This window comes from Elephas maximus, chromosome 2, assembly GCF_024166365.1.
Source record: "Elephas maximus indicus isolate mEleMax1 chromosome 2, mEleMax1 primary haplotype, whole genome shotgun sequence".
NCBI lineage: Eukaryota > Metazoa > Chordata > Mammalia > Proboscidea > Elephantidae > Elephas > Elephas maximus.
This window is the reverse complement of record NC_064820.1, coordinates 104908237-104935745: the sequence shown is the minus strand read 5'-3', so window position 1 is coordinate 104935745 and position 27509 is coordinate 104908237. Positions and strand designations below refer to the sequence as shown.

The 27509-nt window shown below is 37.8% G+C and overlaps 1 long non-coding RNA gene across 2 annotated transcripts in view; it reads right to left on the bottom strand.

Annotated features, from left to right (window-relative positions):
- The window catches only part of LOC126068367 (uncharacterized), a 411592-nt gene that overhangs the window by 292676 nt on the left and 91407 nt on the right, over positions 1–27509 (bottom strand). The window lies entirely within an intron of this gene.

Below are 27509 nucleotides of genomic sequence, written 5' to 3'. Positions count from 1 at the left end.
GTTTTCTTGTGGATTCTTTAGGGTTTTCTGTGTATAAGATCGTATCATCTGCAAATACCAATACTTTTACTTCTTCCTTACCAATTTGAATGCACTTTCTTTTTCTTGCCTTATTGCCCTAACTAGGACCTTCAGCACAATGTTGAATAAGAGTGGTGATAAAGAGCATCCTGGTTCACGTTCTCAAGGGGAATGCTTTCACACTCTCTCCATTTAAGATGATGTTGGCTGTTGGCTTTGTATAAATGTCCCTTATTGTGTCCAGGAATTTCCCTTCTATTCCTATTTTGCTGAGAATTTTTATCATGAATGGGTGTTAGACTTTGTCAAATGCCTTTTCTGCATCAATTGTTAAGATCATGTTGTTCTTGTCTTTTATTTATGTGATGGATTACATCGATTGCTTTTCTAATGTTGAAACATCCCTGCATACCTGGTATGAATCTTACTTGGTCATGGTGAATTATTTTTTTGATGTGTTGTTGAATTCTATTCACTAGAATGTTGTTGAGGATTTTTGCGTCTATGTTCATGAAGGATATTGGTCTGTAATTTTCTTTTTTTGTGGTATCTTTACATGGTTTTGGTATCAGGGATATGCTGGCTTCATAGAATGAGTTTGGGAGTATTCCATCCTTTTTTATGCTCTGAAATACCTTTAGTAGTAGTGGTTTTAACTCTTCTCTAAAAGTTTGGTAGAATTCTCCGGTGAAGCCATCAGGGCCAGGGCTTTTTTTCTTGGGAGTTTTTTTATTACCTCTTCAATCTCTTCTTTTGTTATACATTTCTTTAGTTTTTCTACCTTGGTTTGTGTTAGTTTAGGCAGAATAGTGTGTTTCTAGAAATTTGTCCATTTCCTCTAGGTTTTCAAGCTTGTTGGAGTACAATTTTTCATAGTATTCTGTTATGATTCTTTTAACTTCATTTGGGTCTGTTGTGATATTGCCCATCTCATTTCTTATTTGGGTTATTTTCTTCCTCCCCTGTTTTTCTTTTCTCAGTTTGGTCAATGGTTTATTGATTTTGTTGATCTTTTCAAAGAACCAGGTTTTGGTCTTCTTGACTCTTTCAATTGTTTTGCTATTCTCTATTTCATTTTGCTATTCATTTATTACATTTTGCTCTAATTTTTTATTATTTCCTTTCTTCTGGTGCCAGAAGGCTTCTATTGCTGCTCTCTTTCAATTTGTTTGAGTTGTAGGGTTAATGTTTTGATTTTGGCCTTTTCCTCTTTTTGGATGTGTGCATTTATTGCTATAAATTGACCTCTGAGCACTGCTTTTGCTGTGTTCCAAATGTTCTGGCAGGGCATCTTTTTATTCTCATTTGATTCTATGAATTTCATTATTCAATCCTTGATTTCTTTTACAAACCAGTAGTTTTTGAGCAAGGTGTTGTTCAGTTTCCATGTATTTAAATTTTTTTTCCTTGCTTTTTCTGTTACTGATTTCTACTTTTATGGCTTTATAGTTAGAAAAGATGCTTTGTAATATTTCAATGTTTTGAATTCTGTTAAAGTCTTGCTTTGTGGCCTAATATGTGGTCTATTCTGGAGAATGATCCATGTGCATTGGAAAAGAAAGTATACTTGGCTGCTGTTGGGTGGAGTGTTCTGTACATGTCTACGAGATCAAGCTGGCTGACTGTGGCATTTAGATCTTTCGTGTCTTTATTGAGCTTCTCTGTAGATGTTCTGTTCTTCATTTTTCTTTATGTATTTTCATCTTTCTCATTGTTGTTGATTTTGTATTTGCTGAGTCTCCGTTTTTATTCTTTTTTATCTTGATGTGTAGATTTGTTCCTTTCATTTGCGGTTACCTTAAAATTTACCTCTATTTTTCTAAATTTAAACCAATCTTTTATTTCTTGATATTGCCTTAACTTCCTCATGATTTGAATGTTCTATGACTACACTATTTAGTCCCTCTTTTTTTTTTTTTTTTACTGTTGTCATCTTTTACATGTTGACGTCTCTGTTTCCGTATTTTGAGTGTTTAAGCTTTGACTTCTTTTTTGTGATTTCCCTGTCTAGGTTGATATCTGGTTGTTCTGTCCTGTGTTCTAGTCTTAGGTTGTTATCTGATATTATTGGTTCTCTAGCCAAAGGACGCCCTTCAGTATTTCTTGTAATTTGAGTTTGGTTTTTACAAATTCTCTGAATTTCTGTTTATAGGAAATGCCCTAATTCCACCTTCATATTTGAGAGACAGTTTTGCTGGATATATAAGTCTTAGCTGGCAATTTATTTCCTTCAAGGCATTATATATGTCATCCCATTGCCTTCTTGCCTGCACGGTTTCTGCTGAGTAGTCTGAGCTTAGTCTTATTGGCTTTCCTTTGTAGGTGACATTTTGTTTATCCCTAACCGCTCTTAAAATTCTCTCTTTATCTTTGGTTTTGCCAAGTTTCATAATAATATGTCTTAGTGACTTTCTTTTGGGGTCTACCTTGTGTGGGGTTCGATGAGCACCTTGGATAGATATTTTCTCATCTTTCACGATATCAGGGAAGTTTTCTGCCAACAAATCTTCAACAATTCTCTGTATTTTCTGTTATCCCTCCCACCCCCCATTCTGGTACTCCAGTCATTCTTAGGTTATTCCTCTTGATAGAGTCCCACATAATTCTTAGGGTTTCTTCAATTTTTTTTAATTCTTTTATCTGATTTTTCCTCAAATAAGTTGATATCAGGTGCTTTATCTTCAGTCTTACTAATTCTGACTTCCATTGGCTCAGTTCTGCTCCTATGACTTTCTATTGAGTTGTCTCAGTAAAAATTCTGAAATTTTGAAAATTTTATTCTGAAATTTTTTGTTAGTCTTCTCAATTTCTATTTTCTATATCTCTATGGATTCTAGCAGCCTGTTAAATTTGTCGTTTTGCTGTTATATAGCTTTCCTAAATTCCTCTATGGCTTTGTGTGTTCCTTGGTTTGGTCTGTGTTTGCCTGATCTCCTTCATGATCTATTGAAGAGCTCTGTATATTAATTTTTTGAATTATACCTCTGGTAATTCCAGGATATTCTCTACCTCTGGGAGGCTTCTTGGGTCTTTGTTTTGGTCACTTGCTGGAGCCATCATGGTCTGTCTCTTTATGTGATTTGATATTGACTGTTGTCTCTGAGCCATGAATAAGTTATTATATTTATTTATTGTGTATTTGCTTACTGTGTCCTAACTTCTTGTTTTGTTTTGATATGCCCAAATAGGCTGGGCATGTGAGCCCCTTTGATTATTGGTATCTTTGAAGCTCTCACGCCCTGTCACCACGTGGTTAGAGCTGTTACTAGGTGTGTGAGCCCAGGAGTCCATTTACTTTCCTTGTGTGAATTCAGCTCAGGTGCCCAGGTCATCAGTCACAGAGTATGTGGTACAGGCTCCCATCTATAGTCCTGGATGGGCAGGGCTACGTGGCGGTGATTGGAGCAGGCATAGGTATCTTGCTGCAGTAGGGGGTTATATGCTGAGCAAGGGAGGAGGCCAATGGCTGCCCCTGAGTGTCTAGGTAGAAGGCGTGTCCCTGTCCCCTAGAATGCATAGGTGGGTGGGTTTTACAGCCAGACTTTGGACACTCAGTGCCATTGGCTGTAAGGACTGGGCGGCACCATTTATTCTCAGACCCCTATCATGAGCGGCTAAATAGTATGGGTGAAGCCACCAGTCCTCAGGCCCCTGATGTGGGTCGATGAAGACCTTGCCTAATGGGTGGGCAGTGTCAAATATCATGAATCTGCCACTCCTCCTTAGCTGTTGCAGTTGAAAATAGGCTTTAGGTATATACCCTGTTGTACTATGCTAATGAGGGCCTATGCTGTTGAATGTGCCCACACAGGTCAAGGCAGATATGAAAGGTAATTGAAGTCTGTGAACCCCTTGTTCCTGTGCCAAGGCAAAAAGGAGCAGTGCCTGCCCTGAGTTCCTGGCTTAGGAGGTGTGGTGATTTTTTAATGTCACGCGGCTGGTTTGGGCACAGTAAGTCCTGAGCTCCCAGCTTAGAGGAGTTGGCAATTTCTTTTTCTGTGTGTTTGTTTGTTTATTTGTTCCCTCCCCAAAGCCAGGAGGCTGGCTTGGGTGTGTTGGGTCCCATTTCCAGCCTAAGGGGCGTGGCAACTGCTTAACACTGCCAGACTGGCACAGAGCAGTGCACGGCAGGGGGTGGTTAGGTGAGGGGAAGAGAGGCACTTCTCCCTTACAAAAGTCCCTGGGGAAAAGGGTTATTTTGATCCCACATGGTAAGCTAAATGCTTGCACTTAACTTTCACAGATCCAGAGCCATTTTCCCTGGCTCCAGAGGCTTGTGTAGACTCTCTGCCACTCAGCTTCTCCTGACAGGGTAAAATGTGTCCCAGGTGCTACTGCTTGCCTCTGCCCATGTGTGCCAAATGATCTAGCCTGCAGGGTGCCGATTAGGTCAGGTCCCGCATTTCTTCACTGTTGTGAACTCTCTCTCCCTAACCCTGCAGCTCTGACTGACTCCTAAACTATGTCTTCGATGTTCAAGGCTCCTAGATTGTTATGTACAATCGATTCATGTGTTTCTTCAGGTCTTTGTTGTAAGAGGGATCACAGGAAGCATCTGACTATTCCGCCATCTTGGCCCCACCTCCTCCTCGCATCTATTCTTGAGATGGTCTCCAAATTCAGGTCGGATATACTCAAGGTCATACTTTAGTTCTTATGGGATCGTTTTAATTTTCTTCAGCTTTGACTTTAACTTATCCCAGTGCCATCGAGTCAATTCCAACTCATAGCAACCCTATAGGACAAAGTAGAACTGCCCCATAGAGTTTCCAAGGAGCGTCTGGCAGAATCATACTGCCGACGCTTTGATTAGCAGCCGTAGGACTTAACCATTACACCACCAGGGTTTCTGACTTTAACTTGCATACAAGCAATTAATGGTCTGTTTTGCAGTTGACCACTGGTCTTGTTCTGACTGATGATATTGAGTTTCTCCATTATCTCTTTCCACAGATGTAGCTGATTTGATTCCTTTATATTCCATCCAGTGAGGTCAAAGTGTATAGTCACCATTTATGTTGTTGAAAAAAACTATTGCAATGAATAAGTTGTTGGTCTTGCAAAATTCTATCATGCAATCTCCATTGTCATTTCTATCACCAAGGACATATTTTCCAACTACCAATCCTTCTTATTTGTTTCCAACTCTTGTATTCCAGTCACCAGAAATTACTGCCTACTACTCCTCTGCCCATTTGTCATACTATGGCTTCTGTTTTGCTCTGATCTTGGTAGCTATGCCACCAGTATGTCAAACACCAGCAGGGTCATTCATGGTAAACAGTTTTCAGCAGAGCTTTCAGACTAAGACAGACTAGGATGGAGGACTTGGCAATCTACTTCTGAAAAAACTGGCCAGTGAAAACCTTAGGAATAGCAGTGGAACATTGTCTGATATTGTTCCAGAAAATGAGCCCCTCAGGTTGGAAATCACTCAAGATACATCTGGGGAAGAGCTACCTCCTCAAAGTAGAATCAACCTTAATGACATGAATGGAGCCAAGCTTTTAGGACTTTTCATTTGCTAATGTGGCATGACTCAAAACGCAAAGAAACAGCTGCAAACATCCATTAATAATTAGAACATGGAATGTATGAAATACGAACCTAGGAAAATTGGAAATCACCAAAAATGAAATGGAATACATAGAGATCAATATCCTAGGCATTAGTGAGGTGAAATGAACTGGTACTGGCCATTTTGAATTGGACAATCCCGTGGTCTACTATGCTGGGTATGACAAATTGAATAGGAATGGCATTGCATATATTGTCAAAAAGAACATTTCAAGACCTATCCTGATTTGCAACACTGTTAGTGATAGGATAATATCCATATGCCTACAAGGTAGACCAGTTTATAAGACTATTAATCAAATTGACATACCAACTACTCACACCAAAGACAAAGAAATTGAAGATTCTGAATTTGAATTGAAGATCTGAAATTCTAATATTTAAAAAGCCAAAATTCAAGAAAGTTCTCTAAAATGTGTTCCCAAGAATTTAATATAAGCTACTTAGTGCCGATATTCAAAATATACTCAGAAAAAAATCTTAGCAGGAATAAAAAAGAATTTTACCATAGTTCTGATAATTAAACCTTACTTTTAAATAAATGTTCTTAAAATAAAAATGATCAGAACTTTAATCATAGTAGCCACCAAGTGGAAAATGCATAGTATTGCATCATACTCACTCAAAGTTATTTATTCCAGTAATCAAATATGATAAAAAAAATAATAATAATATTACTAATAATTTAAAAAAAAAAAACTAACCCATTGCCATCAAGTCAATTCTCATTCATGGTGACCCAGGTGTTATGAAGACATGTCCAAAAGATGCATTTTTTTGTGTGCCACTGAGTCGATTCCAACTTACAGTAACCTTATACGACAGATTAAAACTGTCCCATAGGGTTTCCTAGGCTATAATCTTTACAGGAATCAGATCACCAGTCTTTTCTCTTGTGGAGCAGCTGGTGGGTTTGAACATCCAACGTTTTGGTTAGCAGCCCAATACTTAACCGCTGTGCCATAAGGGCTCCTTAAAAGATGTACCAGTATAATTCCTGAAAACTCAATACAGTAGTCCCCAACTTACATGTATTCAAGTTACCACGAACCAAACTTATCACCATTCTCTTTTTGTTTGTTTACATAACGTGTGCTTAACTTGGGAAGCAGAAAGCACCAGTGTTAAAGCTGTAAGTTTATATGTAATGTCTTCAGCCCCCAAAGACAAATAAAATAAAATTCCAGTGACAAATAAAGATCATATTTATAAAGATACTGAAAATAAAAGGTAATAATAATGAAAACCAAAAATAAAAAAGAGAGATATTCAACTTATGTCAGAACTTACTTATGAGAGTCATCAGAACAGAACCCTGTCATAAATTAAGGACTACTTGTAATTAAATAACATACCTCATGTGATCAATTAATTCACCTTCATTGCTAAAGTGTTCCTCAAAATAATGGAAAATAGTCATCAATTTGATTTCCCCAAAAGTTTAGGACTTACACAAATAAATAGTATAGCATTATAAAATAAATATACTTTAAATGTATCGAATACATATAAAATCAGTTTAAATGTAAACACTAGTAAATGCCAGGCCTTAACCCTTTACTAAATAGTATTCAATATTCATAACTGTTAAAAGGTTAAAAATAGTACAATAAAATATGAGGTCACAAATTCTAAGGAAAATAAGTATCCATAAATTGAGGAGCATGCTTGAGCAATAGACTTAAATATACAGTATATACTAAAGGAGTGAGTACTTGCTCACTCCTGTCATATCTATGCACCATGACCAGCTGAGCCTATTGAGAACATGTTGCCAGGAAACCAAGAATCTGTCTATATCTCAGAGGGTAGGTCAGCAAGAGGCTCTATGTTTCAAAAAGAATGATAACAACAACTATAATAACAATAGTGAACATCTAATAGAATGTTTCTAAGCACCTGTTATTGTTAGTTGCCATCTAGTCAATTCTGACAGAGTAGAAATGCTCCACAGGGTTTTAAAGGCTGTGACCTTTCAGAAGCAGGCCACCAAGCCTGTCTTCGGAGAAGCCTCTGGATGGGTTCACACCACCAACTTTTCAGCTAGTAGTCAAGCACTTAACCATTTGCACCATCCAGGGACTCCCTCTAAGCACTTAATTTGTATTTATTCATTTATCCTTATAATAATGAGTAAATTATTGTAGTAGGCTAAATAATGGCCACTCAGAGACAACAGGGTCCTAATACCTGTGTTACTGAACCCAGGAAGGTGGGTCCTTGTCTGACACACTCAGACTTTCAAATTATCTGGACACTGGTCTTTGAGAAAGTAACTTTACTGCAATGCTTAGAGCAAGCAGCCAGGAGGAAGTTTCTCAGACCCAGCTCCCCAAACTACAGGGAAGCAGTGTTTATGTGTGATTTGGGCAGCAAGATGGTAGCAATGTAGATGTACCAGGGAGGGAAAACTCTAGAAAGTGGCCAGGAAACAGGAGGTGACGTGGTTCTTGTCAGGCCTCTTGCTTCAGAATAGGGTCCTGGTGCTGATTTTCCTTCTGTTTCATTCCACCTGTTGCTGCGTCCTCTATTGAGGTCAATTAGTGGTCACAGCTGGCCCTTCTGCACATGCAGAGGTGGGCCAAATCTGACCTGGGCTAGTTTAAGGACTACTGGAAATTTACTGGCATTAGTAGGGCCAGGTTACACCTGGAACCTGTAAAATTACCTTATAAGAAAAAAGAGTTTGCAGATGTGATTAAGTTTAGGCTCTTTACATGGAAAGATTATTCTGGATTATTTGGGTGGGCCCTAGATTTCATTACAAGTATTCTTATAGGAGAAAAACAGAGGAAGATTTGATACAGAAGAGAAGACACACGCACAAAAGAGAAGGCGATGTGAAGATGCGTCAGAGACTGGCCACAAACCAAGAAATGGTGGCAGCCAGAAGGAGCTGGAAGAAGCAAAGAATGGATTCTCCTCTAGATCCTCTGTAGCCTTGATTTTGTCCCAGTGATGCTGCTTGTGGAATACTGGCTTCCAGAACTGTGAGAGAATAAATTTCTGTTGTTGAAGTCACCAAGTTTATGGTAATTTGTTACAGCAGCAACAGGAAACTAATATAGATATTATCTCTTTTCTCTTTTTATAGATGAGGAAAATGGATTGAGTCTCATTTGAAACCTGCCCTATCTCTACATTTTTGGTGAAATGAGACATTAAATTTTTCTCATTATTTGAGTTCAGTTTTCTGTTACTTGCAATACAAGAGATCTAACTGATACTCTTTTACAGTCTTCTCTGATTGTGTTATATGTGTAAGCCTTAGTTGCCAAAGTAAATTACAGATTGAATTACAAGTAGTTTTTGTTTTTTTTTCATTTTACTTTATTTTTTATAAAGGGCCTGTATTATTATTTTTGCAATGAGAGGGAAAAGTATTTTAATTTAAAGAGCCCAATTTCTGATAGTTGCATCACAGGTATGGTCTGTAGTTGGGATCACAAACTCATTGCTGATGGAGGCCAAGGTGGCTTCACAAGTAAGTGAAGCAAGCAAAATACAAGAAAAATAGTCTCAGCAAGGAAGAACAGAGATGGTGGGATTGTGAGGAAAAGAAGAGTATATACTCCAACTCAAGAGGCAACAACTTCAGCTCCATCCACTTGTGACCATATAACTAATTCCAAAATTTTAAGACACTTTTTACAACAAACAAAATGCATCTGTGGATAGGATCTAGCCAGTAGGCCCTGAATTTGTGACCTCTCTTGTTAAAATATCTTCGGGAATATAAGATGTATTTATAGATCTACTGGAGGGAGTGAGTGGTAGTGAAAAACCCAAAAGAACAGGAATTATGAAAATTGGAATCAGAAATTTTGAATTCCAGTCCCAAATATGCTATTAAGCAAAACTCAAAACATGCTAAGCTCTAGAACTGGCCCCGAATTTACGAAAAATGTGAATATTCTCATAGAGTCAATAAGAAAAATAATAAAGTGAATTATTATTTATGAATCTATAAAGGACACTTTAACAAATTGGAGATGAATGAAATTCAGATTCCTTGGAAGACAAGATTATAAACTGCCTCACAGACAATAAGTTCCTAATAGACAGAGCTTGGGACTAAACACCTTTGATCAGCACATTTCCTAACTACACATGAAAGTCACCCCCTTGATATCTGTCCAATGTGTGGATAAAAGATATAAATAAAAAATTCTCTAAGATAAGCAACAGAGATCAATTGTTCTTGATGTTGCCATTTACAAGTAGGCAATGAGAAGTTGTTCAAAATAAAGAAGCCTTAGATTTCAAATTTTTATAATTTGGTAGATTTATCAGAACAAAACAGACTGAAAAACATAACAGACTGGAAAAACTCATCACTGTATTTAGTCAAAGCATTTTGACAGCATTTGGAAGATGGGCTAAAGTGTCATTCAAATGCTGTTTTAGGGTATCTCCAGGTGTAAATTGGTGTCAACTGGTCCAGGAAAACTGAAATCATCTGCCTCTGTAGATATCTCAGCTTTCTTTCCCTGATCAGTCCAGATACCAGCTGTTCTATGCAGCCCTTTATCTTTCATCCCCATTCACCCGGGTCTAGGTCAGCAGGCATCCACCCCTTCTGTTTCTTAGGTCCAACAATCTGTTGAAATGACTCACAAACTGAAGGAAAGGGCTGTCTTTAATCTAGGAGAAAAAGGATACAAAGGGCCAGGTCTGGGAGGGGTCTCAGTGCAGAGCTTCCATGTTCTCAGGGGGACCTGATTACTCTCCCAAGAGAACATCCCAAGATGTTCACTCTCTCCACCCAGGAGCCCTCCACTTCCAAGGCCTCTATTGGCCTCAGCACATGGTCTTTTGAGACTTAGTCAGCATTGGGTTTCCAGTTAGTCTCTCTTGGTCTGATCAGCCCCCACTCATTGGCCTAGGTGTGGTTCAACTCTGAGGGACCAGGACCAAAGGCCAAATTTTTTACTACCAAGGGGTTCCACACCTTGTACCAGGGTTCTAAAAAAGTATACAAATGTTCTAACACAATATGTGAAAATCATCCCTAGTCATGGCTGTTATGTGTGAGATAGATCAAAGGGTGATACAAATATATCAATACAATCCCTAGGTGTGTATATTTAAGCAGGTATTGTGGAAAAACATAGAAACATTACATTTAGAAATAAATTGGCTTACACTTTCTACACCTTTTTGAACAGTCCTCCTTTTTAATTATAAATTATAATTTGTGTGAAATATATGTCTTATGAGTGTGATTATCCCCTTGGTTATCCCCACTTCCATTCACACCACCACCTTCCCACCCCTGAAATTCACATTTTTCTCTTACTGAGACCCTAGCTATTACCTCAGGAGCCAGCTTTGACAACACAACATAAATTTGTTGTTGTTGTTGTTAGGTGCCGTCGAGTCGGTTCCGACTCATAGCGACCCTAGGCACAACAGAACGAGACACTGGCTGGTCCTGAGCCATCCTTACAATCGTTGTTATGCTTGAGCTCATTGTCGCAACCACTGTGTAAATCCACCTTGTTGAAGGTCTTCCTCTTTTCCACTGACCCTGTACTCTACCAAGCATGATGTCCTTCTTCAGGGTCTGATCCCTCCTGACAACATGTCCAAAGTATGTAAGATGCAATCTCGCCATCCTTGCTTCTAAGGAGCATTCTGACTGCACTTCTTCTAAGACATTTGTTCGTTTTTTTGGCAGTCCCTGGTATATTCAATATTCTTTGCCAACACCACAATTCAAAGGCATCAATTCTTCTTCAGTCTTCCTTATTCATTGTCCAGCTTTCACATGCATATGATGTGATTGAAAATACCATGGCTTGGGTCAGGCGCACCTTAGTCTTCAGGGTAATATCTTTGCTCTTCAACACTTTTAAGAGGTCCTTGCAGCAGATTTGCCCAACGCAATGCGTCTTTTGATTTCTTGACTGCTGCTTCCATGGCTATTGATTGTGGATCCAAGTAAAATGAACTCCTTGACAACTTCAATCCTTTCTCCGTTTATCATGATGTTGCTCATTGGTCCAGTTGTAAGGATTTTTGTTTTCCTTATGTTGAGGTGCAATCCATACTAAAGGCTGTGGTCTTTGATCTTCATTAGTAAGTGCTTCCAGTCCATAAATTTATTACTTCAACTGAAAATTAGGCAATACAAAGATTGAATAGGCCCACGGAAAAAAACAAAACTAAAGGGGTGCATCAGCCCTGGGGCAGGGACTGGAAGGCAGGACGGAACAGGAAAGCTGGTAATAGGGAACCCAGGGTTGAGAAGGGAGAGTGTTGGCATGTCAGGGGGTTGTTAACCAATGTCACAGAACAATGTGTGTACTGTTTGATAAGAAACTAGTTTGTTCTGTAAACCTTCATCTAAAGTACAATTAAAAAAAAAAAGAAAATTAGGCAAAAACTAGAGACAAGCTACAGTGTATACTGTGGTACTCCACCCAGATCCCTCTTCAGAGTCAGCCCAGCCATGTCCTAGCCCATCTGGGAATGTCATCTGCCGACCCCCACAGCTGTGTCCCTTGCGAGGAATTGCCCTGGGCCTCAGAGAAAAACCTCAACCAAGTTCACACCCTCTTCCACAAGAATCACTCATCCAGTGATCTTAAGATATACAGGCCAAGCTCCTTGCCTCAGTTTGGAACAACTCTAAAGGACCAGTTTGGCTGCAGGACACCAATCCACCCAGAAGTTGGATCAACTTAGGCCTCAGTTGCAACCACATTGCAAGTGAACTTGTCCTTTTGCCCAGTCCTATCTTCCCCTCTTCCTTAAACATCTATCTCCCAAGAGCATGACCCAGTAAACCTTCTACATGCAATGTTGCATCTCATAGTCTATTTTCAGGCAACTCAACCGTGATGGTTAAGACTGTGCATCAACTTGGTTGGGCCATGATCCTCAGGGTTTTGGCAATCATATAATATTGTGATCACTACCATGTTGAGATTTGATATGTGATCACCCCCATGGTAGGATCTGCTTTGAGTAGCCAATCAGTTAAAAGGGAGTTTCCTTGGGTGTGTGGCCTGTATCGAATATAAGTGGACATTCTGCAGCTGGTTCCTTTTGTCCGATCTCCTGTTCTTGGGACTTTGAGCTAGCAGCTTTCCTGTGGTGTTGCCTGCCGATCTTGGGATTCGTCAATCATCAGAGACTGTGAGAGAGAGCCCTGCTTTCTGACCTAATGATCTAGGGCTCATCAGCCCCTGCAGCTACATGAATCAGGAGAAGCCTCTATCCCAATCCACAGATTTGGGACATTCCAGCTTCTACAACTGTGTGAGCCATTTCCTAGATATAAATCTATCTATCTACATATATTTATATTTACACACTTTACTGGTTTTGCTTCTTTAAAGAACCCAACCTAAGGCAGTGCATATTGAACTGTCTAAGAAGCATCCAAACTATTTTAGACACTTCCAAACTATTTTTTATTCCATTTTACCTTCCCACAAACAGCATTTGAGAATTCCAGTTTCTCCACATCTTCCCCAATAATTTCTATGGTCAGTCTTTTAATTGTAGTCATTTTAACAGCTGTGTGGTGGTATCTCAGTATGGTTTTAATTTTCATTTCCCTAATGACTATTGATGCTAGCATCCTTTAAAAAAAAAAAAAACCCATTGCCGTTGATTCCATTCAGACTTATGGGTACATCACACCACCAAAAAAGCAGCACTGGGAGCAGAGTATGTCCTTTGGACCTGGGGTTCCTGCATGAAGAAGCTTTTAGACCAGGGGAGGATTGATGACAAGGACCTTCTCCTATAGCCAACAGAGAGAGAAAGCCTTCCCCTAGAGCTGATGCCCTGAATTCAAACTTCTAGCCTCCTAGACTGTGAGGGAATAAATTCGTTTGTTAAAGCCACCCACTTGTGGTATTTCTGCTATAGCAGCACTAAATAACTAAGATACCAATCTAAGATAAAAGCTCTCAAGAATAAACTTGAAAAGAAATGTGCTTGGTATGTGTGTGTGTGTGTGTGTGTGTGTGTATATATATATATCAACAGACTCCTTATTGAATGTTATTCTAATTTTTCCAAGAAGCATCTGTGATTCTTCAGTGATAAAATGATAGTATACCAGCATCTAGACATAAAGGCACCTAACGAAAACCCTAAATCTGGGCTTGGGGTAATTCGTAAACAGTTTCAGAAGACTCTCTGAGATATTCATGAACATGAAATTGTCAATTTCAAATGCTTAAAAATCCTACTCTTGTCAGTGATTGTGTATTTTGGGGAAAAAAATGTGTTGAATAACTAGCCCAGCTCTTTGATACAAACATCATTGTTTAAATTTTCACTCAAATTAAAATTTTCTTGCTTTTATTATGTCCAAAAATGAAAAACATTATTCAATGAAAATATCATCTTATATCTAATGCAATCAAATATCACTTATTAAATTTCTTATGTGCTAGACATTCACTCTACTAGTTTCTCTCTATACAAATATCTATGCCTATAATATCTATATATCTATATTTATACACATGTCTGTGAGTTCAACAAGCTTAAGGTAGATTTTTTTATCTCTTTTACAGATAGGAAAACTGAGGTTCTCTCACAAATGAGAAAAAATAAGATATTAAAATAAGTAATTTTCCCAAGGTCACATAACTGGTAGATGTCAGAGAATAGATTTAAAGCCAGATTTGTGTGGCTCCTAAACTTATACTTTTCATAATAACATGCCTCATCTTTAAAATAATTTCTAAAATGTGTTCATGGATCATGCAGAAGTGTGACTGTGTAAAAAATCCAGGAAGATAACAAGAGTCAGGAGCTTTAATCACTAGATCCAACTCTATTACTAAACAAGCTGTATGACCTAGACAAAGAAAACTCTGTATTTCCATTTACTAAATTGACATACCAATAAATATTATTAAATACATACAATAGATGTTAGTTGCTGAGTGCATACTATGGGTGGAGGGTACTCTTTTAAATACCATACAAACATCTCATTTAATCCTCACAACAAACCTTTAACCATTTCAAGATGAGAAAACTGAGGTTCATAGGAAACTGAATTTCAAAGACCCAAGTGAGTTTCTTAAAGTTATTGATTTAAAAGGCTTATTTTCAGGGACTGAGCATGATGATATTTGATGTGAAGATATTTTAGGGATTCTAAAACTCTATGGGAATACAAGGAAATGTTATTTTTAGATGTTTGTTTCATTTATGTTTTCCATTATTTTGTCTTGTAGACAAAGTGCACTTGCCGTAAGATACAAGTTTTATAAATTCTACAAGAGATATAAGGTGCCATTCTCTGCCAAAGACTTATTTCTTTAGCATTTTTTTTCCCAGTTGAAGCCTCTACTTCAGTTCCTAGACGAGAGATCAATTAAGTTATTAACATGAGAGGATGACATCAAAACTAGTACCTAAACTTAGCATGTTTTGTTTTTCCTAATTATTTTCTTATTTTATTCCCTTTCTAATTTTCTTTTTCAAAGAATAGAATACTCACATAAGTGAGTAATGGAAAAGGTTAAATTGGTAAACTGAGGCCAAACTGTGATGGATGTTGAAGGTCAGACTTATTCGAGCAGTGACAAACCCTTGACTATTTAGAGAAAAGGGCAATAGAAGTGGTATTTTGAAATGTTTCTTCACCCAGTTGTCAACAGAGAAAAACAGGGATATAACATTTGATAAGCAGCCATTAGGCTTTAGATAAAACCAGGCTTTTCTTCTATTCATGTTTATGCACAAAATACACAATCATTTATCAAACCTACTTAATAAATATCAACATATTTAGACAGCAGAATATCAACTAATTAGTCCTTTTTCCTATTAATACCATAAAAATACCTCAGCTAAAAGGGCTAATAAACAAAAGCTCGTGTCAATTAATATGTCATTGGTTTCCACTATTCAAAATATTTGCCTATTTAATGTTCTTCATCCACAAAGTGTTTCCAGACCCTCTCACTTGTAGATCTGTGACATTTAGTTTCCCTCATAGAATGGTGGCACATAGAATGTAGTACATCACTTTGTTACTCATGTTGAGTACTGACAAACTAATAAGAATAATATTTTCTCTTAGAAATCTATCCCACTTTCTGGGGTACTGTCTTAGTTACCTAGTGCTGCTATAACAGAAATACCACAAGTGGAAGGCTTTAACAAAGAAATTTATTTTCTCACAGTCTAGGAGACTAGAAGTCCAAATTTAGGATATCAGCTCCAGGGAAAGGCTTTCTCTTTTGGCTCTGGAGGAAGGTCTTTGTCATCAATCTTCCTCTGGCCAAGGAGCTTCTCAGTGCAGGGACTCCTGGTCCAGGAAGCACTCTGCTCCTGGCACTAGTTTCTTGATGGTATGAGGTCCCCATGTCTTTATGCTCACTTCTCTCTTTTATATCTCAAAAGAAATTGATTTAAGATACAACCTAATCTTGTAAAGTGAGTCCTGCCTCATTAACATAACTGCCATTAAGCCCACCTCATTAACTTCATAGAGGTAGGATTTACAACACATAGCAAAATCACATCAGATGACAAAATGGTGGCTAATCACACAGTACTGGGAATCATAGACCAGCCACGTTGACACATATTTTTTGGAGGAACAAAATTCAACCCATAACAGGCACCATCTTTTTTCTCTCCTTCCTCTGAGCTAACTTTTGAAATAAATACTGCAAAGTCTGTCCTTATTTTGTTCCTAATGCCTTTTGTGTGGACTTCTTATTAAGAATGACTGCTAGGCATTTACTATCTAGTTCTTTAAGGCAGCCAGATATTTATTCTTTCTCTCACTTTAAAATCATCAAATGAATCAAAATTTAGGTTTAAAAGAAAATTAAATGGATTTCTTATTTCATCATGCATTTCTGTTAAGCCTTATTCAAAAAGTCAAAATATTTTAATAGGACAAATCTCAAAGTGTAGATTAGGAGACAGTACGACAATGCTGTATTTCATCAATTTTATAATGACATTTTTTTTTACATTTTAACAACTCGAAATTGGTGGTTAATCTTTCAGATTATGGTGTGTCATGGTTTATTTGGCAATGCCTTTTCTTACTGAGAATTGCGTGAATTTTTTTTTATGCTTTTTATTATGCTTTAAGTGAAAGTTTACAAATCAAGTCAGTCTCTCACACAAAAATTTATAAACACCTTGCTACATACTCCCCGTTACTCTCCCCCTAATGAGAGAGCCCGCTCCCTCCCTCCACTCTCTCTTTTTGTGCCCATTTTGCCAGCTTCTAACCCCCTCTACCCTCTCATCTTCCCTCCAGGCAGGAGATGCCAACATAGTCTCAAGTGTCCACCTGATCCAAGAAGCTCACTCCTTACCAGCATCCTTCTCCAACCCATTGTCCAGTCCAATCCCTGTCTGCAGAGTTGGCTTTGGGAATGGTTCCTGTCCTGGGCCAACAGAAGGTCTGCGGGCCATGACCACCAGGGTCCTTCTAATCTCAGTCAGACCATTAAGTCTGGTCTTATGAGAATTTGGGGTCTGCAACCCACTGCTCTCCTGCTCCCTCAGGGGTTCTCTGTTGTGCTCCCTGTTGGGGCAGTCATCGGTTGTAGCCAGGCACCATCTAGTACTTCTGGTCTCAGGATGATGTAGTCTCTGGTTTATGTGACCCTTTCTGTCTCTTGGGGTCATAATTACCTTGTGTCCTTGGTGTTCTTCATTCTCCTTTCATCCAGATGTGTTGAGACTCACTGATGTATCTTAGATGGCTGCTTGCTAGCGTTTAAGACCCCAGACGCCACTCTTCAAAGTGGAATGCAGAATGTTTTCTTAATAGAGTTTATTATGCCAATTGACTTAGATGTCCCCTGAAACCTTGGATTCCAGACTCCTGCCCCTGCTACGCTGGCCTTCGAAGCATTCATTTTATTCAGGAATCTTCTTTGCTTTTAGTTTAGTCCAGTTGTGCTGACCTCCCCTGTATTGTGTATTGTTTTTCCCTTCACCTAAAGTAGTTCTTATCTACTATCTAATTAGTGAATACCCCTCTCCCACCCTCCCTCCCTCCCTCCCCCCTCTCATAACAACAAAAGAATGTTTTCTTCTCAGTTTAAACTATTTCTCAAGTTCTTATAATAGTGGTCTTATACAATATTTGTCCTTTTGCAACTGACTAATTTCACTCAGCATAATGCCTTCCAGGTTCCTTCATGTTATGAAATGTTTCACAGATTCATCACTGTGCTTTATCAATGTGTAGTATTCCATTGTGAGGATATAAAAAGATTTATCCATTCATCCGTTGATGGGTACCTTGGTTGCTTCCATCTTTTTGCTATTGCAAACAGTGCTGCAATAGACATGGGTGTGCACATATCTGTTCGTGTAAAGGCTCTCATTTCTCTAGGATATATTCCGAGGAGTGGGATTGCTGGATCGTATGGTAGTTCCATTTCTAGCTTTTTAAGGAAGTGCCAAATCAATTTCCAAAGTGGTTGTACCATTTTACAGTCCCACCAGCAGTGTATAAGTGTTCCAGCCTCTCCATCATTCATTATTTTGTGTTTTTTGGATTAATGCCAGCCTTGTTGGAGTGAGATGAACTCTCATTGTAGTTTTGATTTGCATTTCTCTAATGGCTAATGATCGTGAGCATTTCCTCACGTATCTGTTAGCTACCTGAATGTCTTCTTTAGTGAAGTGTCTGTTCATATCATTTGTCCATTTTTTAATTGGGTTATTTGTCTTTTTGCAGTTGAGTTTTTGCAGTATCATGTAGATTTTAGAGATCAGGCGCTGATCAGAAACGTCATAGCTAAAAACTTTTTCCCAGTCCGTAGATAATCTTTTTACTCTTTTGGTGAAGTCTTTGGATGAGCATAGGTGTTTCATTTTTAGCAGCTCCCAGTTACCTAGTTTTTCTTCTGCATTGTTAGTAATGTTTTGCATATTGTTTATGCCATGTATTAGAGCTCCTAATGTTGTCCCTATTTTTTCTTCCATGATCTTTATCATTTTAGATTTTATATTTAGGTCTTTGATACATTTTGAGCTCATTTTTGTGCATGGAGTGAGGTATAGGTCTTGTTTTATTTTTTTGCAAGTGGATATCCAGTTATGCCAGCACCATTTGTTAAAAAGACTGTCTTTTCCCCATTTAACTGTTTTGAGGCCTTTGTCAAATATCAACTGGTCATATGTGGATGGATTTATGTCTGGATTCTCAATTCTGTTCCATTGGTCTATGTATATGTTGTTGTACCAGGCTGTTTTGACTACTGTGGCAGTATCATAGGTTCTAAAATCACGTAGAGTAAGGCTTCCCACTATTGTTCTTCTTTATCAGTAATGCTTTACTTATCTGGGGCCTCCTTCCCTTCCATATGAAGTTGGTGATTTGTTTCCCCATGTCATTAAAAAATGTTGTTGGAATTTGTATTGGAATTGCATTGTATCTATATATCACTTTTGGTAGAATAGACATTTTTACAATGTTGAGACTTCCTATTCATGAGCAAGGTATGTTTTTCCACTTTTGTAGGTCTATTTTGGTTTCCTGCAGTAGTGTCTTGTAGTTTTCTTTGTATAGGTCTTTTACATCCCTGGTAAGAGTCATTCCTAAGTATTTTTTCTTCTTAGCAGCTACTGTAAATGGTTTTGATTTGGTGATTTCCTCTTTGATGTTCTTTTTGTTGGTGTAGAGGAATCCAGCTGGTTTTTGTATGTTTATCTTGTATCCGGACACTCTGCTGAACTCTTCTATTAGTTTCAGTAGTTTTCTTGAGGATTCCTTAGGGTTTTCTGTGTATAAGATCGTGTCATCTGCAAATAGAGATACTTTTACTTCTTCCTTACCAATCTGGATGCCTTTTATTTCTTTATCTAGCCTAATTTCTCTGGCTAGGACCTCCAGCACAATGTTGAATAAGAGTGGTGATAAAGGGCATCCTTGTTTGGTTCCCGATCTCAAGGGGCAAAGGTTAAACTCTTGACTGCTAATGCTTATTGCTAAACATCAGTGATTCAAACCCACCAGTCACTCTAGCAGTGGTAGGGGGGAGGTGGAAGACATGGTGATCTGCTCCTCTAAATATTTCAGCCTAGGAAACCTACTGGGGCAGTTCTACTCTGTCCTATAGGTTGCTAGGAGTCAGAATAGACTCAGTCACACAACAAAAACAACAATGTAGTCATAGTTCAGGCTACAGATTATTTAAGGTGAAAGAAACTAAATATTTTGGAACAAAGGTTTCCAAACATGTAAATACTCTATGAATGACGAAAATTACAGTAACATTGTAAAACAGATTATCTTATACCTGAAAAATTAATGATAACCTAGAAAAAAAATTTTGAGAAAAGATAAATGAAGTATCTTGGTTAGCATCAAAGCAAGAGTTTGGCTACTGTTATGGATTGAATTGTGTCCCCCCAAAATATGTGTCAACTTGGTTAGGTCCGTGATTCCCAGTATTGTGTGCTTGTCCTCCATTTTTGATTGATGTAATTTTCCTATGTGTTGTAAACCCGAATCTCTGCCTGCAGTTAATGAGGCAAGATTGGGTTCTGTTAAAGAAGATTAGGGTGGGATGTAACACCCTTACGCAGGTCACATCCACAATCCAATGTAAAGGGACTTTCCCTGGAGTGTGGCCTGCATCACCTTTTATCTAGCAAGAGATAAAAGGAAAGACAAGTGAGCAGAGAATATGAGACCTCATACCACCAAGAAATAAGAGCCAGGAGAAGAGCACATCCTTTGGACTCGAGGTTCCTGTGCTGAGAAGCTACCAGTCCAGGGGATGACTGATGACAAGGACCTTCCTCCAGAGCTGTCAGAGAAGGAAAGCCTTCCCCTGGAGCTGACACTCTAAATTCAGACTTCTAGCATACTAGACTGTGAGAGAATAAATTTCTTTTTGTTGAAGCCATGCATTTGTGGCATTTCTGTTAAAGCAGCACTAGATAATTAAGGAAGCTAAACCAAGAGATTGGCAGTTCAAATCCTCCAGGCGCTCCTTGGAAACTCAATGGGGCAGTTCTACTCTGTTCTATAGGGTCACTATGAGTTGGAATTGACTCTACACCAGTGGGTTTTTATTGTAGCAATAAATAAAAATAAGCAACATGAAGCTAAAATAAGGTCATTATTCCAAACTGTTCAGTACTGATTAGAACTCAATTTTTTAGGAGAAAGGAAGTTGAAGAGTGATCTGACACAAAAGACAAGAGAGATTAAACAGTTCAAGACTTAAGCAGACAGGATTAAAGAGATATTTCAGTTCAGTCAGAAACGAACATAAATTATATTCAACAAATATTTTAAATGAATGACCTGAACAGGACTAACTTTTTTCAGAAAACTTGTCATGGGAAGTACATATTCTTTTTCAACAAATGCATTTATAAAAAGTAAGTGGGAGGATACTGAAGTTTAATGATCAATTTCTGTTTTTTGTAAAGGAAGGAGTAAAGGGACTTTTTGTATATCAATCTGAAGACCATACATTTAAAAGTAAGAGCATCTTACAAATTTGTATGACTTAAATGGCATAGGTGATAAATAACACTAATTTTGTATTGCTAATAACACTAATTTTTTAGAATTTATTTATAATATTTCATTCAAGTACCATATATCTGATTATTTATCTCACACTATAAGAGATTTCTTTATTTTCCAGCTAGTTCACAAATGGAATATTTTATCTAAAATGAGTTCACTGAAAGAATTGTACCTGAATAAGTTCTAGTTTATACTTAACTCACAGGCTGAATTGAGTTATCAAAAGAGAGAAGAGTTAGAAGGGGACCACAGAAGACAAGTCACAATTTTTTCATGCAAGACTTCAAAAATTTCTATGTAACTGAATTATGAAATACACACTTTTATTTCTAAATTGCTTATGAAATATATTGATTAATTTTATAAAGGTGATGAAAGGTCACTTTTGGAAATGCAGAGCTTCCTTGTAGCAATCTCAGGGAAGGTTAGAAGGAGATTTTAGTTGAAGGAAGGAATCATAATAAGTGAAGGACCCCCGGTGGTGCAGTAGTTAAGTGCTCAGCTGCTAACCAAAAGGTCCATGCTTTGAACCCACCAGAAGCTCCGTGGGAGAAAGATGTGGCAGTCTCCTTCCTAAAGCCTTGGAAACCCTATGGAGCAGTACAACTCTGTCCTACAGGGTCGGTATGACTCAAAGGCAATGGATTTAGTTTCTTGGTTATCATAATAAGTGTGTAAATTCTTAAGCATAGCATCTTAGACTGTGTCTTGGTTACCAAAGAGAGGTAAGTGGCAAAAATCCTTATCCTTAAAAGACTCTGTCGGTCTCGTAGAGGGACTATACTTTTTTGGATAAGTCACTGCTACTTCACTGGATTAGCAGGGGTCACAGAGTTAAGAGTCAAAACTTGATTTTACTTGTTGATAGACAATTTATTTAATCACTTTGTACTTCAAAATACTGTCTATAAAGTAGGGTAATAACAACTTCCACATACTATTTTGTGAATCAAATAATATAATCCATGTAGTTCACTTAGCATAGCGTTCAGTACATAGTAAACAATAATTACTGTTAGCTAATAATAATTTTAGATGTAATGATAATGAGTGTAATTATTATTCAGTTCATAGTGATAATTACTTTACTCCACACTATTAATTTTTTGTTATTTTATTAACTACAACAAACTAGACTTTAGTTATATTATTAACTACACAATTTACTGATTTGTTAGCATCCAAACAGCAACACTTTGCCCTATAGCTGTACTAGTCAGGAATGGCTTCATAAAGAAAGAAGAAATTGATCTGGGAATTTATAGTTGAGAAGACAGAAACTCAACCAAGTAACAAGAACTATATGAGTTAAGGCATAAATAAAGCAACTGTTCATGGAATAGTGAGGGAAAAAATGTAACTGGAGGAGATGGTATATGCAGGGGTCATCAGGGTCACTGAAAATAATGTTGAATAAGTTGAAAATAATGTTGGATAAATATGTGAAAGGAATGTATGGAGGCCTTTGAATTAAATCAGGCAAAATAGATCAGGTCTTTCCATGGAATGCAAATAAAATTAACCATGGAGCCTTTTCTTCAGATATGTGTGTGAGGAAATAGTGCTTAAAGGTATTAGTCTGTTGGAGGCAAGTAGATTCCATTAGAAAAAGCAAAAAACTGGAGGCTCTGTGCTGTCTAGTACAGTAGGTCCTAGCCACATGTAGCTACTGAGCATTTGCAGTTGTCTAGTCTGACTTGAGACATGTGATAAACATAAAATATGCAATAAATTTCAAAGACTTGAAACAAATAAAAAAGTAAAATATCTCATTAATAATTTTATGTTAAGTATATTTTGAAATGCTATTTTCCTTTTTTAATTTTTTAAAGCTGCCAGTAGAAATTCTAAAATTACATATGTGGCTCACATTATATTTCTATTAGGTAGCTAGAAGTTTATTGTGAAGATGCAATAATAAAATGATAACGTTGTGGTAGTCTGCTAGTATAATTCCTGTGCAAGTGAAACACGACGGAAGGAAATATTACAAATGAAAAAAAGGAAAGTGAAGATGATCTCAAGAATTTCAGACTGGGTGACTAGTTCTATGACTGGTACAAATTCAAGGATGGGGGACTGATGTGAAAAGAACATAGAATATTTCATTTGAGACATGCTGAGTGTGAGACGGTGGTAGAATATACCGAAGGAGACATGTTAAGGAGATTATAAAAGCAAAAGTCAACGAACACAGAGAGAAGGGTAGCACGCATATGCTGAATAAGTAATTTCAGTAAAATCAGGAAGACAAAGGCCAGCCTGTAAAAAATTAAGAAATAAATATCAAATAAACAAAGGTAATGGAGTACACACCACTCTTTTGGGAGGTTGTAACTGAATGGAAAAACGAAAAAAATTGGGTGAGGGCAAAGAGTAAAGCATTGTCAGGGAAAGCATTTTGGTTCTGTTTTCCAGAAGGAGGTGGAATCCAATGCTCACCTTTTTATTCATTCATTTAGCTAGTTAGTCTTCCAAAAATCACATGACTAAACACTTCTTTCTTAGATTAGATCTGAGAAGCTGGACTATATGAAGAAAAACAGGGCATCAAGACTGGAGGAAGACTCATTAAGAACCTGCATTATGCAGATGACACAGCCTTGCTTGCCAAAAGTCAAGAGGACTTGAAGCACTTACTGATGAAGATCAAAGACCACAGCTTTCAGTATGGATTACACCTCACCATAAAGAAAACAAAAATCCTCACAACTGGACCAATGAGCAACATCATGATAAATGGAGAAAAGATTGAAGTTGTCAAGGATTTCATTTTACTTGAATCCACAATCAACATCCATGGAAGCAGCAGTCAAGAAATCGAGACTCATTGCATTGGGCAAATCTGCTGCAAAGGACCTCTTTAAAGTGTTGAAAACCAAAGATGTCACCTTGAAGACTAAGGTGTGCCTGACCCAAGCCATGGTATTTTCAATCAAATCATATACATGTGAAAGCTGGACAATGAATAAGGGAGACTCATGAAGAACTGATGCCTTTGAATTGTGGTGTTGGCAAAGAATATTGAATATACCACGGACTGCCAAAACAACGAACAACTCTGTCTTGGAAGAAGTACAACCAGAATGTTCCTTAGAAGCAAGGATGGCAACACTGTGTCTTACATACTTTGGACACATTGTCAAGAGGAATCAGTCCCTGGAAAAGGACATCATGCTTGGTAAATTACAGAGTCAGTGGAAAAGAGGAAGATCCTCAACGAGATGGATTTATATAGTGGCTGCAACAGTGGGCTTAGGCATAAAAACAATTTTTAGGATGGCGCAGGATCAGGCAGTGTTTCATGGTACATAGGGTTGCTATGAGTCAGAACTGACTAAATGGCACCTAACAACAACAACAAATTCTTCCTATGTGTCAGACACTATGCCTTGAGCATTCAAATACACTATGATTCATTCCCTCAAGGTGTTTATAGCCTAAATAAACAAAATCAAAAACAGAAAATGAACAGAGAGAATAATACCAGAAGCCAGTTCTTTGAAAAGATCAATAAAACTGACAAACCCTTAGCTAGATTTACAAAGAAAAGAAGAGATGCAAATAATCAAAATAAAAGAGGGGGCATTACAACTGATCCAATGGAAATTATGACAGAATATTATGAACAACTATATGGTAACCAACTGGATAACCTAGATGAAAAGGACAAATTCTTAGAAGCACACAACCAACTTGAACAGACTCAAGAAGAAAAGAAAGGGCTCAACAGGCCTATAATAAGTAAAGACAGAGAATCAGTGATCAAAAAGCTCCCAACCAAAAAAAAAAGTCCTGGACCAAATGGCTTTGCTCGGGAATTATACCAAACATTTAGAGAAGAATTGACACCAGTACGGATTAAACTCTTTCAAAGGATAGAAAAGGAAGGAATATTCCTTAATTCTTCTATGAAGCAAATATAACCCTGATACCAAAACCTGACAAAACCATCACAAAAAATGAAAAATACAGGCCAATATCTCTTATGAATATAGATGCAAAACTCCTCAACAAAATACTAGCAAACACAATCCAACAGCATATTAAAAGAGTCATACACCATGACCAGGTGAAATTTATTCCAGAAATGCAGGGAAGTTTCATCATTAGAAAATCAATCAACCTAATACACCACATCAATAGAACAAAGGAAAAGAACCACATGATCATCTCTACGGATGCAGAAAAAGCATTTGATAAAATCCAATGTCCTTTCTTGATGAATTGGTGTAGGATTTGCTGTGTATATTCTCAACAACAACAAGAAAATTTAAATAAAAAAGTAGAAAACAGGCCATGCTAAGGATTCTTCATTTTATTCTAAACGTGTTGGGAAGCTTGAGTAGAGAAATGCTTTATCTTACATTTTAGAGGGCCACACACACACACAAATATAGATGTTTATAGCCTAAAAAGTTACCAGAGAGGGCGGAGCCAAGATGGCGGACTAGGCAGACGCTACCTCGGATCCCTCTTACAACAAAGACACGGAAAAACAAGTGAATCGATCACATACATAACAATCTACGAACCCTGAACAACAAACACAGATTTAGAGACGGAAAACGAACTAATACGGGGAAGCAGCGATTGTTTCCAGAGCCTGGACCCAGCGTACCAGTCAGGTACGGCACAAGCACAGAGAGCGGCTCCACCCCCCTGAACTAACCCCGGGAGGGGGACCAGCCGGTTCCACGGGCGGCATGGGACGCAACCAGTAGGAGAAGTCCCCGGGAGGCAGTGACTGGTCTTGGAGCAGAAAGAGCAGCGTCCGAGCCGGGGAACCGTCCCGCAGGGATTTGGACTGGACGCAGCAGATTTTCTGGAAAAACCAGTTTCCCAGTGATGGCTCGGAGACAACAATCCATATCAAACCACTTAAAGAAGCAGACCATGACAGCTTCTCCAACCCCCCAAACAAAAGAATCAAAATCTTTCCCAAATGAAGATACAATCTTGGAATTATCAGATACAGAATATAAAAAGCTAATTTACAGAATGCTTAATGATATCACAAATGAAATTAGGATAACTGCAGAAAAAGCCAAGGAACACACTGATAAAACTGTTGAAGAACTCAAAAAGATTATTCAAGAACATAGTGGAAAAATTAATAAGTTGCAAGAATCCATAGAGAGACAACATGTAGAAATCCAAAAGATTAACAATAAAATAACAGAATTAGACAATGCACTAGGAAGTCAGAGGAGCAGACTCGAGCAATTAGAATGCAGACTGGGACATCTGGAGGACCAGGGAATCGACACCAACATAGCTGAAAAAAAATCAGATAAAAGAATTAAAAAAAATGAAGAAACCCTAAGAATTATGTGGGACTCTATCAAGAAGGATAACCTGCGGGTGATTGGAGTCCCAGAACAGGGAGGGGGGACAGAAAACACAGAGAAAATAGTTGAAGAACTCCTGACAGAAAACTTCCCTCACATCATGAAAGACGAAAGGATATCTATCCAAGATGCTCATCGAACCCCATTTAAGATTGATCCAAAAAGAAAAACACCAAGACATATTATCATCAAACTCACCAAAACCAAAGATAAAGAGAAAATTTTAAAAGCAGCCAGGGAGAAAAGAAAGGTTTCCTTCAAGGGAGAATCAGTAAGAATATGTTCTGACTACTCAGCAGAAACCATGCAGGCAAGAAGGGAATGGGACAACATATACAGAACACTGAAGGAGAAAAACTGCCAGCCAAGGATCATATATCCAGCAAAACTCTCTCTGAAATATGAGGTGAAATTAAGATATTTACAGACAAACACAAGTTTAGAGAATTTGCAAAAACCAAACCAAAGCTACAAGAAATACTAAAGGATATTGTTTGGTCAGGGAACCAATAATATCAGATATCAGCACAACACAAGGTCACAAAACAGAACGTCCTGATATCAACTCAAATAGGGAAATCACAAAAACAAATTAAGATTAATTAAAAAAAAAATACACATAACAGGGAATCATGGAAGTCAATAGGTAAAAGATCACAATAATCAAAAAGAGGGACTAAATACAGGAGGCATTGAACTGCCATATGGAGAGTGATACAAGGCGATATAGAACAATACAAGTTAGGTTTTTACTTAGGAAAATAGGGGTAAATAATAAGGTAACCACAAAAAGGTATAACAACTCTATAACTCAAGATAAAAACCAAGAAAAACGTACCGACTCAACTAACATAAAGTCAAGCACTATGAAAATGAGGATCTCACAATTTACTAAGAAAAACGCCTCAGCACAAAAAAGTATGTGGAAAAATGAAATTGTCAACAACACACATAAAAAGGCATCAAAATGACAGCACTAAAAACTTATTTATCTATAATTACCCTGAATGTAAATGGACTAAATGCACCAATAAAGAGACAGAGAGTCA